A 15,051-nucleotide genomic window follows, 5' to 3' on the forward strand; every position below is an offset into this window, starting at 1 on the left:
TTTTTTTACAGCGTTCGCCGTAGGAGATAAGTACCAACATGCATGCTGAGCCCACTATATACTTCTCTGCCATATACTTCTCCTGAAAATGTACACCAATGCCTCATTCAACATCCAGCATAGAGGCAGGGCAGAGTGCTGGTTGCAGAGTGCGATTGCATTTGTGTTTTTGCGTTTGTATCTGTATTTCGCCATAGCAATGTGCACCTGCATACAGGGCTGTTGCTGACTGAACCGCCCACATTTTTTTCTTTGTAGTATATATTGGAGGCGAGGCGATCTCCATGCAGTCATGCACACCTGACCAGTTAGACTGCCCTGGAGGCTGGTTTTAAAGTCAGTATAAAACTGAGTCTGCTTATATAGCACCTACCAGTAGCCATTTGGCATAATGGCAGCATACTTCGTTCACAATGTTTTTCAAGGTGAAAGGTCCTCTTTAACACCTTCCTGCCCAGCAACACACATTTTTCCAGCTTCCCACATTATCATATGCAATATTAAGTGGTGCCATTAGAAAATACAACTTGTCCTGCAAACAAATTAGCTGTCATATAGCTACACGAATGGAAAAATAAAAAACATTTATGGCCCCTGAAAGGCAGGGAGTGAAAAATGACCCCCCCCCCCCCCACCCTCCAGGGGTGAAGGGCTTAAATGAAAGGCAGCTGCAGCCTAATTGGCCGTGCAGTTCTGGACTGCAAATGGCCACCCTAAACTGCTCACAACGACACCGTGTGGCCATAGCCTAAGCATTTTTTGTTTCTGGCGCTTTTGTTAATTTGGCATTTTTGTCTTCTTTTTTTCCTCAAAAACACAGCATGCTGTAGCTCTTGCTGTTTTTTACAGGCGTTTTCACAGCACCTTCTCTATAGAAGAAAACCAGGTTTGAGGTGGCCAAAACGCTATGCTGAGCCCCCTGGACACAGTTGAGGTGTCACCACGTGTTGCTACTCTCTGCAAGGGTTGGTAAGGCATGATGCACCCCAATGGGAAATACGTCCAGAGAGTCAGGGTCTGCAGTAAACATTACTGTGGGAATTCAGGTTTAAAACAATACAGATGAGGGATAGGACTGGCTTCTCGAGTCTCTTCACTGGCAAAAGAAGGGTTTGTGTCACTGCCAGACATCTGAGAAGCTTTGACAGACGTTCTTCAGAACCTCCTGCTTGAGGTTCTTTTGCTTTGCTTTCGTTTTGTCATCTCGTTTCCCTCTCTCAGCTGTCATCTAGTTGCACTGATTGCATCCCTTTAAATCCCCTCCCATACTGCATCACTTTGCAGTTTATACAACTTCCTGGAGTGTGTACATGCTGGATGCTACAACTGATGCTTCTACAGATAAGTCTGTTCATTTGTTTGTGTTTTCCTGTTTGCTTGATCCTAAGTGACCCTGACTCCCTCCGTATTAAGTGTAGGTAGCCGGTGGTCGTGTCCCCTCACTATTATAGGGTGTTCAGGTGTCATACAATCGAGGCAAGAGGGCATGCAATTTTCTATCATAGAGATCTTTGCATGGGCTGAGAAGACAGGGAGAGTTTCAGGGCTTAAATAGGGGTCACCCTTTTGTTCCTTAGTTTCGGAACAAGCCAGTCAGATCCTTATTTGTAACTTCTTGTTTTCTGTTACACCATCCGTGACAGTTTGATGCTGAGGAAAGGCCTGAGCTAGCTGTCCCTCTCTCTCTTCAGAAGGCTGGTACACTGGCGAAAGGCTGGAGGCCCAGGGTCTGTGGCAGAGTATCCTCGTCTTAGCGTCTTCTTCTGGTCACTTAGTGTCACGCCCTGCCCTGTGGGTGTTCTGAGGAGATCTGTCAGAATTGCTGCTTGTGACTCGATCTGACAGATTGTTTTGTTGTGGGTTTGAGCAGAATCCCACCTCCTCCCAGGTGTTGTTCTTTAGGTAATTGGTGAGGCTATTTATTCCTCCCTCTCCCTATAGCCTTTGCGAGTTATAGTTCTGCCTTGTGTGGGCTCTGGAAGTTTGGTGGATTATCTGCTCCAACATATCTCTAGATAAGTCCTTTTCCCTTCTCTGTCTGTTTTGACTAGGCCTCTAGGGAGACGCTAGCTCCTTAAGGTGGTGGAAGGAGCTGGGTGTCTCTTTCCCTCTTCCCTACAGCTGAAGGTTCGGTTTAGTGTGTTTTAGTCTTGGGTACGTGGGCATGTGCATATCCACCATCGAGATATGCACATGGGCATAGCAGCTTAGGGAAAGTGTTTTAGGGATTGCTAGGGGGTGACCCCTTTGTTCCCTTGCATTTGGGGCCTAGTCAGTTGTTTTGTTTGCTTTGCCATGTTCTGTTTACTTCCCTTATCTTACCTACCGTGACATTATAACTCACCATACCGTAATTTTTCCCTTGCTGTTTGCAAAATTGAAGCAATTGATGCTTTGATTGATCTCATGCAGGGATTGTCTTTGGAGGTTGCTGACCTCCGCAATTCGGTTGCACGGTGTTAGAGTACTTTGGCGTCTGGGGAAAACCAGGTCTGCCTGGAACCCAAGGTCGTTCTCCCTGATAGGTTTTCCGGGGGAAGTGATAACTTTGTTCGGTTCAAGGAGTCCTGTAAGTTGTATTTTCGTCTGCGTCCTATTTCATCTGGAGACAAAAACAAAAGAGTAGGGATTATTATTTCTCTGCTAAAAGGTGACGCTCAGTCTTGGGCTGTTTCTCTGCCGACCGGTTCACAGCCCCTCCGGTCATTGGATGAATTTTTCAGAGCCCTGGGCCTGATTTATGATGATCCAGACCGGGTCTCTATGGCTGAATCTAAGTTGTGCATCTTGTGCCAGGGAGAACGTACTGCTGAGTCGAATTATACGGAATTTAGAAGATGGGCGACTGACTGGGAGCGGAATGATCCTGCACTCCGTAGTCAATTCTGTCAGGGGCTATCTGAGAGATTAACCCCTTTAGGACACAGCCTTATTTCACCTTAAGGACCAGGCCATTTTTTGCAAATCTGACCAGTGTCACTTTAAGTGGTGATAACTTTAAAACACTTTGACTTATCTAGGCCATTATGAGATTGTTTTTTCGTCACATATTGTACTTCATGACACTGGTAACATGAACAAAAAAAAAGTATAATTTTTTTAATAAAATATTTCCAAGTTTCAATTTCTCTACTTCTATAATACATAGTAATACCTCCAAAAATAGTTATTACTTTACATTCCCCATATGTCTACTTTATATTTTGATCATTTTTGGAATTATATTTTATTTTTTTGGGATGTTACAAGGCTCAGAAGTTTAGAAGCAAATCTTGAAATTTTTCTGAAATTGGCAAAAATTTCAGGTCTGAAGTCACTTTGCAAGGCTTACATAATAGAAACCACCCAAAACCCCATTCTAGAAACTACACCCCTCAAGGTATTCAAAACTGATTTTACAAACGTTGTTAACCCTTTAGGTGTTGCACAAGAGTTATTGGCAAATTGGGATGAAATTTGAGAATTTCATTTTTTTGCCAAATTTTCCATTTTAACCCATTTTTTTCCACTAACAAAGCAAGGGTTAACAGCCAAACAAGACTGTGTCTTTATTGCCCTGACTCTGCCGTTTACAGAAACACCCCATATGTGGTTGTACGGCCACACAGTAGGGCGTAGAAGGAAAGGTGCGCCATATGGTATTTGGAAGGCAGATTTTGCTGGACTGGATTATTTACAACATGTCGGATTTGAAGCCACCCTGATGCACCCCTAGAGTAGAAACTCCCTAAAAGTGACCCCAGCTAAGAAACTACACCCCTCAAAGTATTCAAAACTGATTTTACAAGCGTCGTTAACCCTTTAGGTGTTGCACAAGAGTTATTGGCAAATGGGTATGAAATTTGAGAATTTCATTTTTTTGCCAAATTTTCAATTTTTACCAATTTTTTCCATTAACAAAGCAAGGGTTAACAGCCAAACAAGACTGTATCTTTATTGCCCTGACTCTGCCTTTTACAGAAATACCCCAAATGTGGTCATACACTACTGTACGGCCACACGGCGGGGTGTAGAGGGAAAGGACCGCCGTGTGGTTTTTGGAGGGCTGATTTTTATGGACCTGTTTATTTACATTGTGTCCTGTTTCAATCCTCCTGATGCACCCCTGGAGTAGAAACTCCCTAAACGTGACCCCATCTAAGAAACTACACCCCTTAAGGTATTCAAAACTGATTTTACAAACGCCGTTAACCCTTTAGGTGTTGCACAAGAGTTATTGGCAAATGGGGATGAAATTTGCGAATTTCATTTTTTTACAAATTTTCCATTTTAACCAATTTTTTCCACTAACAAAGCAAGGGTTAACAGCCAAACAAGATTGTTTCTTTATTGCCCTGACTCTGCCATTTACAGAAACACCCCATATGTGGTTGTACACTACTGTACGGCCACACGGCGGGGCGTAGAGGGAAAAGGAGCGTTGCGTGGTTTTTGGAGGGGTGATTTTTATGGACCGGTTTATTTACACCTGTGTCCTGTTTCAACCCACCTGATGCACCCCTGGAGTAGAAACTCCCTCAAAGTGACCCCATTTTGGAAACTACGGGATAAGGTGGGGGTTTTGTTGGGACTATTTTTAGGGTACAGATGATTTTTGGATGCTCTATATTACATTTTTGTGAAGCAAGGTTACCAAAAATTTAAATTCTGAAATTTCATCTCCATTTGCCATTAACTGTTGAGGAATGGTTAATAAAGTTTGTAAAATCAGTTTTGAGTACCTTGAGGGGTGTAGTTTCTTAGATGGGGTCACTTTTAGGGAGTTTTTACTCTAGGGGTGCATCAGGGGGGCTTCTAAAAAGGGACATGGTGTCAATAAAAAAGGCCATCAAAATCGGCCTTCCAGAAACCATGTTGGTCCTTTCCTTTTGCGCCCTGCCTTTTAGTGATACAGCAGTTTACGACCACAAATGTGGCGTTTCTGTAAACTGCAGTATCAGGGTAATAAATATTAAGTTTTGTTTGGTTGTTAACCCTTGCTTTGTTACCGGAAAAAACTGATTGAAATGGAAAAGTGCCAAAAATAGCTGTTTTGGAACCGTTTAAAAAATTAGTTTTTTGACCGTGTTAATCTGGGGGGTTAGGTCATGTTTTTTTTTTATAGATGAGATTCTTACGGATGCGGCGATACCTAATAAGTCTATACAATTATTTAGGTTTTAGACTATATTATCCTTTTTGATACAAATTTTTTTTAGTCTGAGTCATTTTTTTTGTTTTTTAGCTGATTATCTTATGTGGGGGCTCATTTTTTGCAGGATGAGAGGACGGTTTTATTGGCACTATTTTGGGGCTATATGACTTTTTGATCGCTTTCTATTAAACTTGTTGTTATATAAGGTGACAAAAAAAAATCTTAGGTCAAGGGGTATTTTTATAGAGGAGATTATTACCGACGCGGAGATACCTAATTTTGATACTTTTTTAAAATTATTTTAGTTTTTACAATTTTTGGGGGTATCTCAAGTCTGAGAACCATAGTTTTTTTATCCAAATGTCAGTGGCTAAATTGGGATAAAAATTTAGTACTCCATGGAAGTGTGGTACTCCCTGAAGCAACCAATAGTGCAGAGGCCCGGATGATCGGGGAACGTGTCACATTGAGTAGTGGTGTCCTTCCGTATCCCCATCCTGTGACACACTCTGCACCTTTTTTGGGTTCGTCCCTTCTTTCCAGTATGGGGGACCACACCTGGAAAGTGTTGGCCAGGGACGATCCGGGCGCCTCCAGTTCCCGAGGTACTCCGGCCTGCTCTTTCCCGGTCCGAAAAGATCAGGGCCTTGAGGACTGCCTCATAGAACTGAAGGAATGTCCCTGTGTTGCCAGCGCTCCAGGACAGCACAAAAGAGTTGTACATGGCAACCTGCACCAAGTAGACCGCAACTTTTTTGTACCATGCCCGGGTTTTGCGCATGGCATTATATGGCTTGAGAACTTGATCGGAGAGAACAACTCCTCCCATATACCGATTGTAGTCGACGATACAATTGGGCTTGAGGACCGTTGCCGCGGTACCTTGCACAGGGACAGGGGTGATGCCGTTACCATGAATTGTGGACAGTACAAGGACAGCCCTCTTGTCCTTATATCTGACCAGCAACAGGTTTCCAGTGGTAAGGGCGGCAGCGAGGGACTGGAACAAGGGGATACCAGTATAAAAGTTATCCACGTAAAGGTGGTAACCCTTATCTAGCAGTGGGTGCAAAAGGTCCCACACAAGTTTCCCGCTAACACCCAGAGTGGGGGGACATTCTGGGGGTTGAATATGGGAATCTCGCCCTGAGGTACTATCACAAAGTTTGTACAGCTTCACGCCATACCTCACCCGCTTTAAGGGAACATACTGGTGGAAAATGGGTCTCCCCTTGAACGCAATGAGAGACTCATCAACCGCGACCTCCCTTCCAGGTACATAGGCCTGTACAAATTTGGCCCCAAAGTGATCGATGACCGGCCGTATCTTATACAGACGGTCATAGGCAGGATCACCTCGGGGGGGACATGCTGCATTATCTGAATAATGCAGGCATTTCCGGATGGCCTCAAATCGGGAGCGTGTCATGACCGTACTGTAAAGTGCGGTCTGGTAGGGGACGTCCCCACTCCAGTAATGCCTGACACTAGGTTTCTTGACTAGGCCCATATGCAGCACGAGGCCCCAAAATGTCCTCATCTCGGCTGCACTGACCGGCGTCCAGCCACCGGGCCTAGCCAAAAAGGAGCCCGGGTGTTGAGCAACGAACTGTTGGGCGTACAGGTTCGTCTGCTCCACTATTAGATTTACCAGTTGATGACAAAAAAAAGTCATATTCAGTGAAGCCCACTGTGGTAAACTGGATTCCTGGTTGGCCTACAAAATCAGGAATCACGGGCTCAAATTGCTCTGGGGTACACCAGACAAGTACACCGGCAGGGGGCTCCGGTGGATTTAACTGGTGGGCCGGAAAACTAGTACGAGCCCCAGAGCTGCTCGTACTAGGGTGGGCCACAGGGTCCCTATCATGGCGGTCCCCTTGCTCCGCCTGTCGGTGTCTCCACCGCCTTGGGGGCTCATCATCATCGCTAGATGATGAGGAGGACGTGGCTGACAACAGGAAAGTGGGGTCATCCTCGTCCTCACTGGGACCCTCAGACTCGGAGGCAAGCTGGGCGTATGCCTCCTCAGCCGAGAACATTCGGTGGGCCATAGGGAAGTGTGTGTCTGCGTGTGTATGTGCGTGCGTGTAAATCTTTATTTGGTGTGCGTGTGTGTGGGGCACGGGTGTTCACATACTCACCCTAAGCCTAAACAGACAAAAAAAATAAAAGACTAACTAAAAAAAGGGGAAAAAAGGGGGGGGAAAATTCAAAACCGCTGATCAACCGTCCGAATTTGATCAGCGATGGGGTGTGCGATGCGCTAACAGTGGCTGGACGCTAAGAGTGCCGGCCACAGTTAGCGTACGCACACAAAAAATAAATTTAAAAAAATGCCTGCGCCCCAAAAAAGTTGGGGAGGGGGGGCAGGGGGGCAAGCAGCAGCAACCCTGGGAGATCTAGGGTCACACAGCTGTTCTGTAGACCCCAGACAACCTACTTAGGGTGATGCAATAAAACTTTTTTCACACTAACATTCCCTTTATTTTCCCTGCCTAGCTCAAGCTTTCTCTAGACTTTCCCTAATTACCTGCTGATCAGATGGGGGTGCTGGGGCACAGATCGGGTCCTGGGGGGGGCAAGGATGGGTGCTGGGGCACAGATGGAGTGATGCTGGCTCAGATCCACTTGAATCAGGGACTGGAGAGGAGCCTATGCAATTGGGTCAGGTGACATCTTGCTCTGGTAATAGGAATTTTAGGAGGCTGAATAGACTGTGTTACTTCTGTGGTAAAGAAGGTCATTTAGTTAATCTGTGCCCTTTTATTAAACCTCGAAGTGGAAGGGGATTCCTTCAAAAGAAAAAAAAAACTCCCTTACTCTTGGTAGTGTGAATGGGGAGTCAGAGCAGGCATATTCGTATCCTACCTGCAGTACCCTATTCCTCCTGTTTGCCATGGTTTCGCTAGACTGAAAATTTTGAGTTAAAGGTATTTGTTGACAGTGGCGCAGGGGTTAATCTTATTAATTTTCAATTTCTTCAGAGTCATGGTTTTAAAACTAGCGCATTAAGCAAAGAGATTCCAGTGTTTGCTATAGATTCTGCCCCCCCCCCCCTCGCAAAGATGTCTAACTTATAATGTTCAGGATATTCATTTGAGGGTGGGTGATTCTCATGTTGAGTTAATTTCTTGTTTTGTCATTAAAGGTTTGCCTGCTCCGATGGTTCTGGGTTTACCCTGGTTGATAAAACATAACCCTACCATTGATTGGCAAACAAGACAAATCAGTAATTGGAGCGAATTATGTATGAACAACTGTCTTTGTGCCTCTATTTCGGGGGTGTCCACTAAGGGGTTGCCTCAGTTTCTTTCCGATTTTTCGAACGTATTCTCAGAGGGTGGAGCTCAGGAGTTGCCCCCTCACCAAGAGTATGATTGTCAAAATCTCGGTTATATAATCTTTCTCAACCAGAAAGAGTAGCTATGCGGTAGTATATTGCCGAGAGTTTGGCAAATGGACATATTAGACCATCTAAGTCTCCTGTTTGCTGTTCAGGAGCTGCCGTTTTTGGGGTACTTGCTTTCTGCCTCTGGTTTTCGTATGGATCCCGAAAAGGTCTGAGCGGTACTGGAATGGGACCGGCCAGAGAATCAGAAAGCCCTGATGCGGTTTTTAGGATTTACTAATTACTACAGAAAATTAATCTTGAATTATTCCACCATTGTCAAACCTTTGACAGATATGACTAGGAAGGGCGCTGACTTCTCTGTCTGGTCGGATGAGGCTTTACAGGCTTTTTCTGCTATTAAGAAATGTTTTGCTTCTGCTCCCATTCTGATGCAACCTGATGTGTCTCAACCCTTCATTGTGGAGGTTGACGCATCAGAAGTGGGAGTCGGAGCAGTTTTGTCTTTTTTTTCCAAGAAACTCTCGGCCGCCAAAAGAAATTATGATGTTGTGAATAGAGAGTTGTTGGCCATCAAATTGGCCTTTGAAGAGTGGCGTCATTGGCTAGAAAGGGCTACTCATCTGATTATGGTAATTACTGACCATAAGAATTAGGTTTATCTGCAATCTGCAAAGCGTTTGAATTCTAGGCAGGCTAGATGGTCATTGTTTTTTACCAGGTTCAATTTTGTGGTCACCTATCGCACTGGGATTGAAAACGTCAAACGGATGTGTTGTCTCGTAGCTTTCCTGGAGGAGGAGATTCGGAGGATCCCGCTCCGATTTTGGCTGATGGGCTGGTGGTTTCCGCTCTTTACCCCGAGTTGGAGACGGAAGTGTTGGGGGCTCAAGAGGAGGCACCCAATTCTTTTCCTCCAGGCAAGTTGTTTGTTCCTTCTGAACTGCGATACAAGGTGTTCAAGGAACATCATGATACTGTTCTCGCCAGACATCCTGGAAGTAGATCCACTGTGGATCTTATTTCCCGGAGATTCTGGTGGCCAGGGTTGCGTAAAGGTGTTGAGGGTTATGTAGCAGCTTGTGAGTCCTGTGCACGCGCGAAGGTGGCTCACACTCGGCCATCAGGATCTCTTCTTCCTTTGTCCATCCCATCTCGTCCTTGGACGCATTTGTCCATGGACTTCATTACTGATTTGCTGAGTTCCTCTGGAAAACTGTGATTTTGGTGGTAGTGGACCGCTTCAGCAAGATGGCTCACTTTGTACCTTTATCAGGTTTGCCCAATGTAAAAACTCTTGCTCAGGTTTCTATTGATAACAATGTGAAATCACATGGCATTCCCTCTGATGTGGTGTCTGATAGGGGGACGCAATTTGTTTCCAGGTTTTGGAGGGCGTTTTGTTCTCGTTTGGATATTCAGTTGTCTTTTTCTTTGGCTTTTCATCCTCGGTCAAATGGTCAAACTGAGCGCAATAACCAAAACCTGGAGACCTATTTGAGGAGTTTTGTCGCTGAGAATCAGAATGAGTGGTTCTCGTTCTTGTCTTTAGCTGAGTTTGCCTTGAATAACCATACGCAGAAGTCAACTTATAAGTCACCATTTTTTGGTGCATATGGTTTTCACCCTCAGTTTGGTAATTTTTCTGGGACCGAATCTTCTGTGATACCGGAAGAGGAGAGTTTCTCTTTGTCATCTATCTGGTGGAAGATTCAAGTGAATTTGAAAAAAATGGGTGAAAGATATAAACGGATGGCTGACAAGAGACTGGTCCAGACATGTGTGTGGGTGATTTGGTGTGGTTGTCCACTAAGAACATTAAGCTGAAAGTACCCTCTTGGAAAATGGGTCCAAGATTTATTGGCCCTTACAAAATCTCGGCCATTGTCAATCCGGTGGCGTTTCGTCTGGAACTTCCACAGGCCTGGAAGATCCATAATGTGTTTCACAGGTCCTTGTTGAAGAAATATGTGGAACCTGTGGAACCATCTCCTTTGCCTCCTCCTCCGGTTCTCGTTGATGGTAATCTGGAGTTTCAGATCTCTAGAATTCTCAACTCGCGTGTTCTTCGGGGTTCCCTTCAGTATCTGCAGTGCATTGGAGGGGATACAGTCACGAGGAAAGAATGTGGGTTCCGGCTACCGATGTTAATGCTAGCCGCCTTGTAAATGCCTTTCACAGGGCATACCCGGATAAAGTTGGGCCTGGGGGTCCGGAGGTCACCCGTAGAGGGGGGGTACTGTCACACCCTGCCCTGTGGGTAATCTGAGGAGATCTGTCAGAATTGCTGCACGTGACTCGATCTGACAGTTTGTTTTGTTGTGGGTTTGAGCAGAATCCCACCTCCTCCCAGGTGTTGTTCTTTAGGTAATTGGTGAAGCTATTTATTTCTCCCTATAGCTTTTGCGGGTTATAGTTCTGCCTTGTGTGAGGTCTAGAAGTTTGGTGGATCGTCTGCTCCAACACATCTCTAGATAAGTCCTTTTCCCTTTTTCCTTCTGTGTCTGTTTTGACTAGGCCTCTAGGGAGACGCTAGCTCCTTCGATGGTGGAAAGAGCTGGGTGTTTCTTTCCCTCTTCCCTACAGCTGAGGGTTCGGTTCAGTGTGTTTTAGTCTTAGGTACGTGGGCATGTGCATATCTACCATTGAGATATGCACATGGGCATAGCAGCTTAGGGAAAGTGTTTTAGGGATTGCTAGGAGGTGGCCCCTTTGTTCCCTTGCATTTGGGGCCTAGTCAGTTGTTTTGTTTGCTTTGCCATGTTTTCTTCCCTTATCTTACCTATCGTGACACTCAGGTAGACTGACAGAGTATCCCCCTCCAAGCACTGTTCCCTATTGCAGAACACTAGAGGCTCTTACTCCTCTCCTTATATACAATTTCTAGCTGAACTAGACCCTTCTAGTGGGAGGAGTGGAGTGGAGAAGCTCAGCACAACAAATACAATCTTGCAACTCCCGTCTGTCATAGACTTACATTAGAGTTTCAATTATACCCAATGGCAATAACACAGCAGATTTTTCAGACAAAAACAGGTTTTCAGACATGGCAGCATCTGGCATTCAAAAGGTCAGGCTGACTGGTTTTGGTGGTTATCAAAGTATGGCTTTTTCTCTCCAAAAGAGAAAACTTATGGCAGCTGTGGAAAATGACCAGCCCCAAAAGTCTCTCAATGTCCAGTAACCCTTTCCACAGTGCTGTGCAAATGAACAGGGCATACTGTATATCCCAACAAACATATCAAATGCAGTTACGCAGTATTAGGGCTCGTTCACGCGACCGTATGACTTTTTCAGTGTTTTGTGGGCCGTTTTTAATGGATCCGTTTTTCTGTTTTTTGTTTCAGTAATGTTTCCAGTTCCGTTCTGTTTTTCCATATGGCATATATAGTATACAGTAATTACATAGAAAAAATTGGTCTGGGCATAACATTTTCAATAGATGGTTGCGCAAAAACGGAACGGATACGGAAGACATACGGAGTACATTCCGTATGTGTTCCTTTTTTTTTTGCGGACCCATTGGCTTGAATGGAGCCACAGAACGTGATTTGCGGCTAATAATAGGACATGTTCTATCTTTGAATCGAACGGAAAAACGGAAATGCATCCGGAGTACATTCCGTTTTTTTTATACGGAATGCAAAAAACGTTTGTGTGAACGAGCCCTAAAACTGTATAAGTCATTGCAAGTTAACCCTTTAAAGTGAAATAAAGTAGGACGTTTATAAATTTGCATACAGGAAACAGGCAAATGTCCAGACTTCTCAGTATCCCTGCTCCATATTTTTTGCAGCTCCGTATTTTTTGTGGATCCATGTTTTGCAGACCGCAAAATACATATGGTCGAGTTCATGAGCCCTTATAATGGGATCCATCAGACAGAATTTAAAGGTGTTGGCCAGTTTTTGGGTACTTATAACTAATAATTCGTGCTGTAACGCCTGAAGAAGACAAATAATATATGTGTTATTTTTTTCCTATAGTGCAATTGCTAATATAGCCATTGCTTATATTCAGTGCCATTTGCTATGTGCTGTCCACATAGAGGTCCTGTCCTTAAGATGGCTGCTGATGAAGAGTCATGTGACCAGGGAAATCACCTCCATGTGATGTTTTCTCTATGTAAGCACACTGCACCTGCACTAAACTCCCACCATTTTAAGAACAGAGGGCAGGTGCAGTGTATTTCAACCGAGGAGACATCACATGAAGACAATTTGCCTGGCCACATGACACCCCTCACGTCCCCGTCCCCCACCACCACCCCGATCCGCAGCCATTTTATGGGTAAGACATATGTGTGGACAGCACAAATGACTTGGCAAACAAGGGGACATATCTTATAAAATATAGAAAATGGCGCAGAATTTTAACAAAGGCTATATTAAGTACCATATAATCATCTTACAAACACATTGGTCAACAGTAAAAATAAAGTGGCCAACCCCTTTAACTTTGAAAGTGGGATGTTCTGACAGGTGGGTCTTTTTCATCCTTTATGCCCCCTGTTGTTTTCTAGGTCTCAGACAATGCCTTTAATGAGAGACCCGCTCACAGTGACAGATGTGTTACTATAAGAACATGATGGCATTGTACCCTAATAGTTATACTTGTGGACACAATGACACCCACCAAACAGACCTCAGAGTGCCAAACCGTGGACTGAAGGGAAAGCTAGGCCTGGTTCTGGCAGCGTGAGGTGGAATCCTGTTTCTGTGGAGCTGTAAAGTGTCACATGACCCTTTTCTGATAACTGGGTGAGAGGGATCATGTGACACACCATGTGACTCCACAGAACCAGGACATTCTTTTGGGATTCCTTTTAACCTCTTGTATTTGGCACTTTGAGGGCTGCTTCTTTTAACAGAGTTGTACAGAATTAGAAAAACATGGCTGCAGTCTTCTAGAAACATCACCACATCTTGGTCATTATAGTGAATGGGGCTGAGCCATAATACCACACACAACCTGTGGACAGGTGTGGCATCGATTTTAGAAGAAATCAGCCAGGTTGTCAGGGGAAAATATGGCCTTTCTGGGTCCCCAAGCAATATATCTGAGGTCTGCTGTCACGTGCTAAGCTCCACCCTGTCGCCCCAAAAACTCTACCCCTCTGCTAAGCCCCTCTTTCATGTTAGCAGTGCCGCCTGGTCACTTCTGCTACTGCTCTACAGCTGGGAAGGCCTACCCTACTGGGTCCATGTGCAGCTGAACTGGCGGGCGGGTGGCATGTCCACCACTGGTTTGTCAGTGTTTAGTTGTGTCCAGCAGGGAGCCCTCTGATCTCTGGGGACTCAAGCATTTGCCTGGTTGGAATGGTGGTAAAGTCTGCCCCTTGGGCATTTTGTCCTAACACTCAGTATTAGGGCTCATGCACACGACCGTATGTATTTTGCGGTCTGAAAAAAACATATCCGCAAAAAATACGGATGACATCCGTGTGCATTCCGTATTTTGCGGAACAGAAGAGCTGGCCCTTTATAGAACTGTACTATCTTTGTCCGTAATGCAGACAATAATAGGACATGTTCTATTTTTTTGCGGAACGGAAATACGGACATACAGAAACGGAATGCACACGCAGTAGCTTCCGTTTTTTGCAGACCCATTAAAGTGAATGGTTACGCATACGGTCTGCAAAAAAAAAACGGAACGGACAAGGAAAGAAAATACGTTTATGTGCATGAGGAGTTACACCACTGTCACCATGATGCACTAATTAAAAGAGTTCTATCATAGTGATATATATACTATATCTACTTTTAGACACAAAAGCTCTCCTGACACGTCTGTCGTAATAAATATGGGAACTCCACATGAAATTGCAATTCTACATCATCTTTTCTTAGAAGTTTGCATTGTGCCATCCCTCAGTTATTCCTTCTGGTAATGAATAAATGCATGAATGAATTGGAGACTGAGTGTTACCTTCCCCATTGTCAGATGAGTAGGGACACTGTCATTAACCCCTTCAGTACCGAGCCACTTTTCACCTTAACTCCCAGGCCGATTTTTGCAAATCTGACATGTGTCACTTTATGTGGTAATAACTTTGGAAACGCTTTTACTTATCCAAGCCATTCTGAGACTGTTTTCTCATGACACAATGTACTTCATGACAGTCATAAATTTTAGTCAATATAGTTTGCCTTTATTTATGAAAAAATCCTAAATTTACCAAGCATTTTGAAAAATTCGTAATTTCTCTGCTTTTAAAACAGAAAGTGATACCTCATAAAATATTTATTACTTAAAGGATAACTGTCACACTTCGACCCTAATTTTAATTTTCATATATGTAGTTACTAATAACATGATATTCTAGAATCAGTTACTATTAGACTGACTTACCCCATATTTAATAATATTCAGCCCTTAGCAACCAGTCTGCATAAAACAGCAATTTCACTATTCAGTTAAGATGGCCGCCACTGCCCTCACCCTGAGGCTAAACCCGCCTGCCCTCACTAGCCAGTAACAATAGCCCCCCAAAAGTGTCAGTAACCACAGCCCTCCCCCTAAAGGGTTAATCTCCTGCAGCACAAAGGGGTCCTCTTACCAC

Source organism: Bufo gargarizans, chromosome 3 (assembly GCF_014858855.1).
Source record: "Bufo gargarizans isolate SCDJY-AF-19 chromosome 3, ASM1485885v1, whole genome shotgun sequence".
NCBI lineage: Eukaryota > Metazoa > Chordata > Amphibia > Anura > Bufonidae > Bufo > Bufo gargarizans.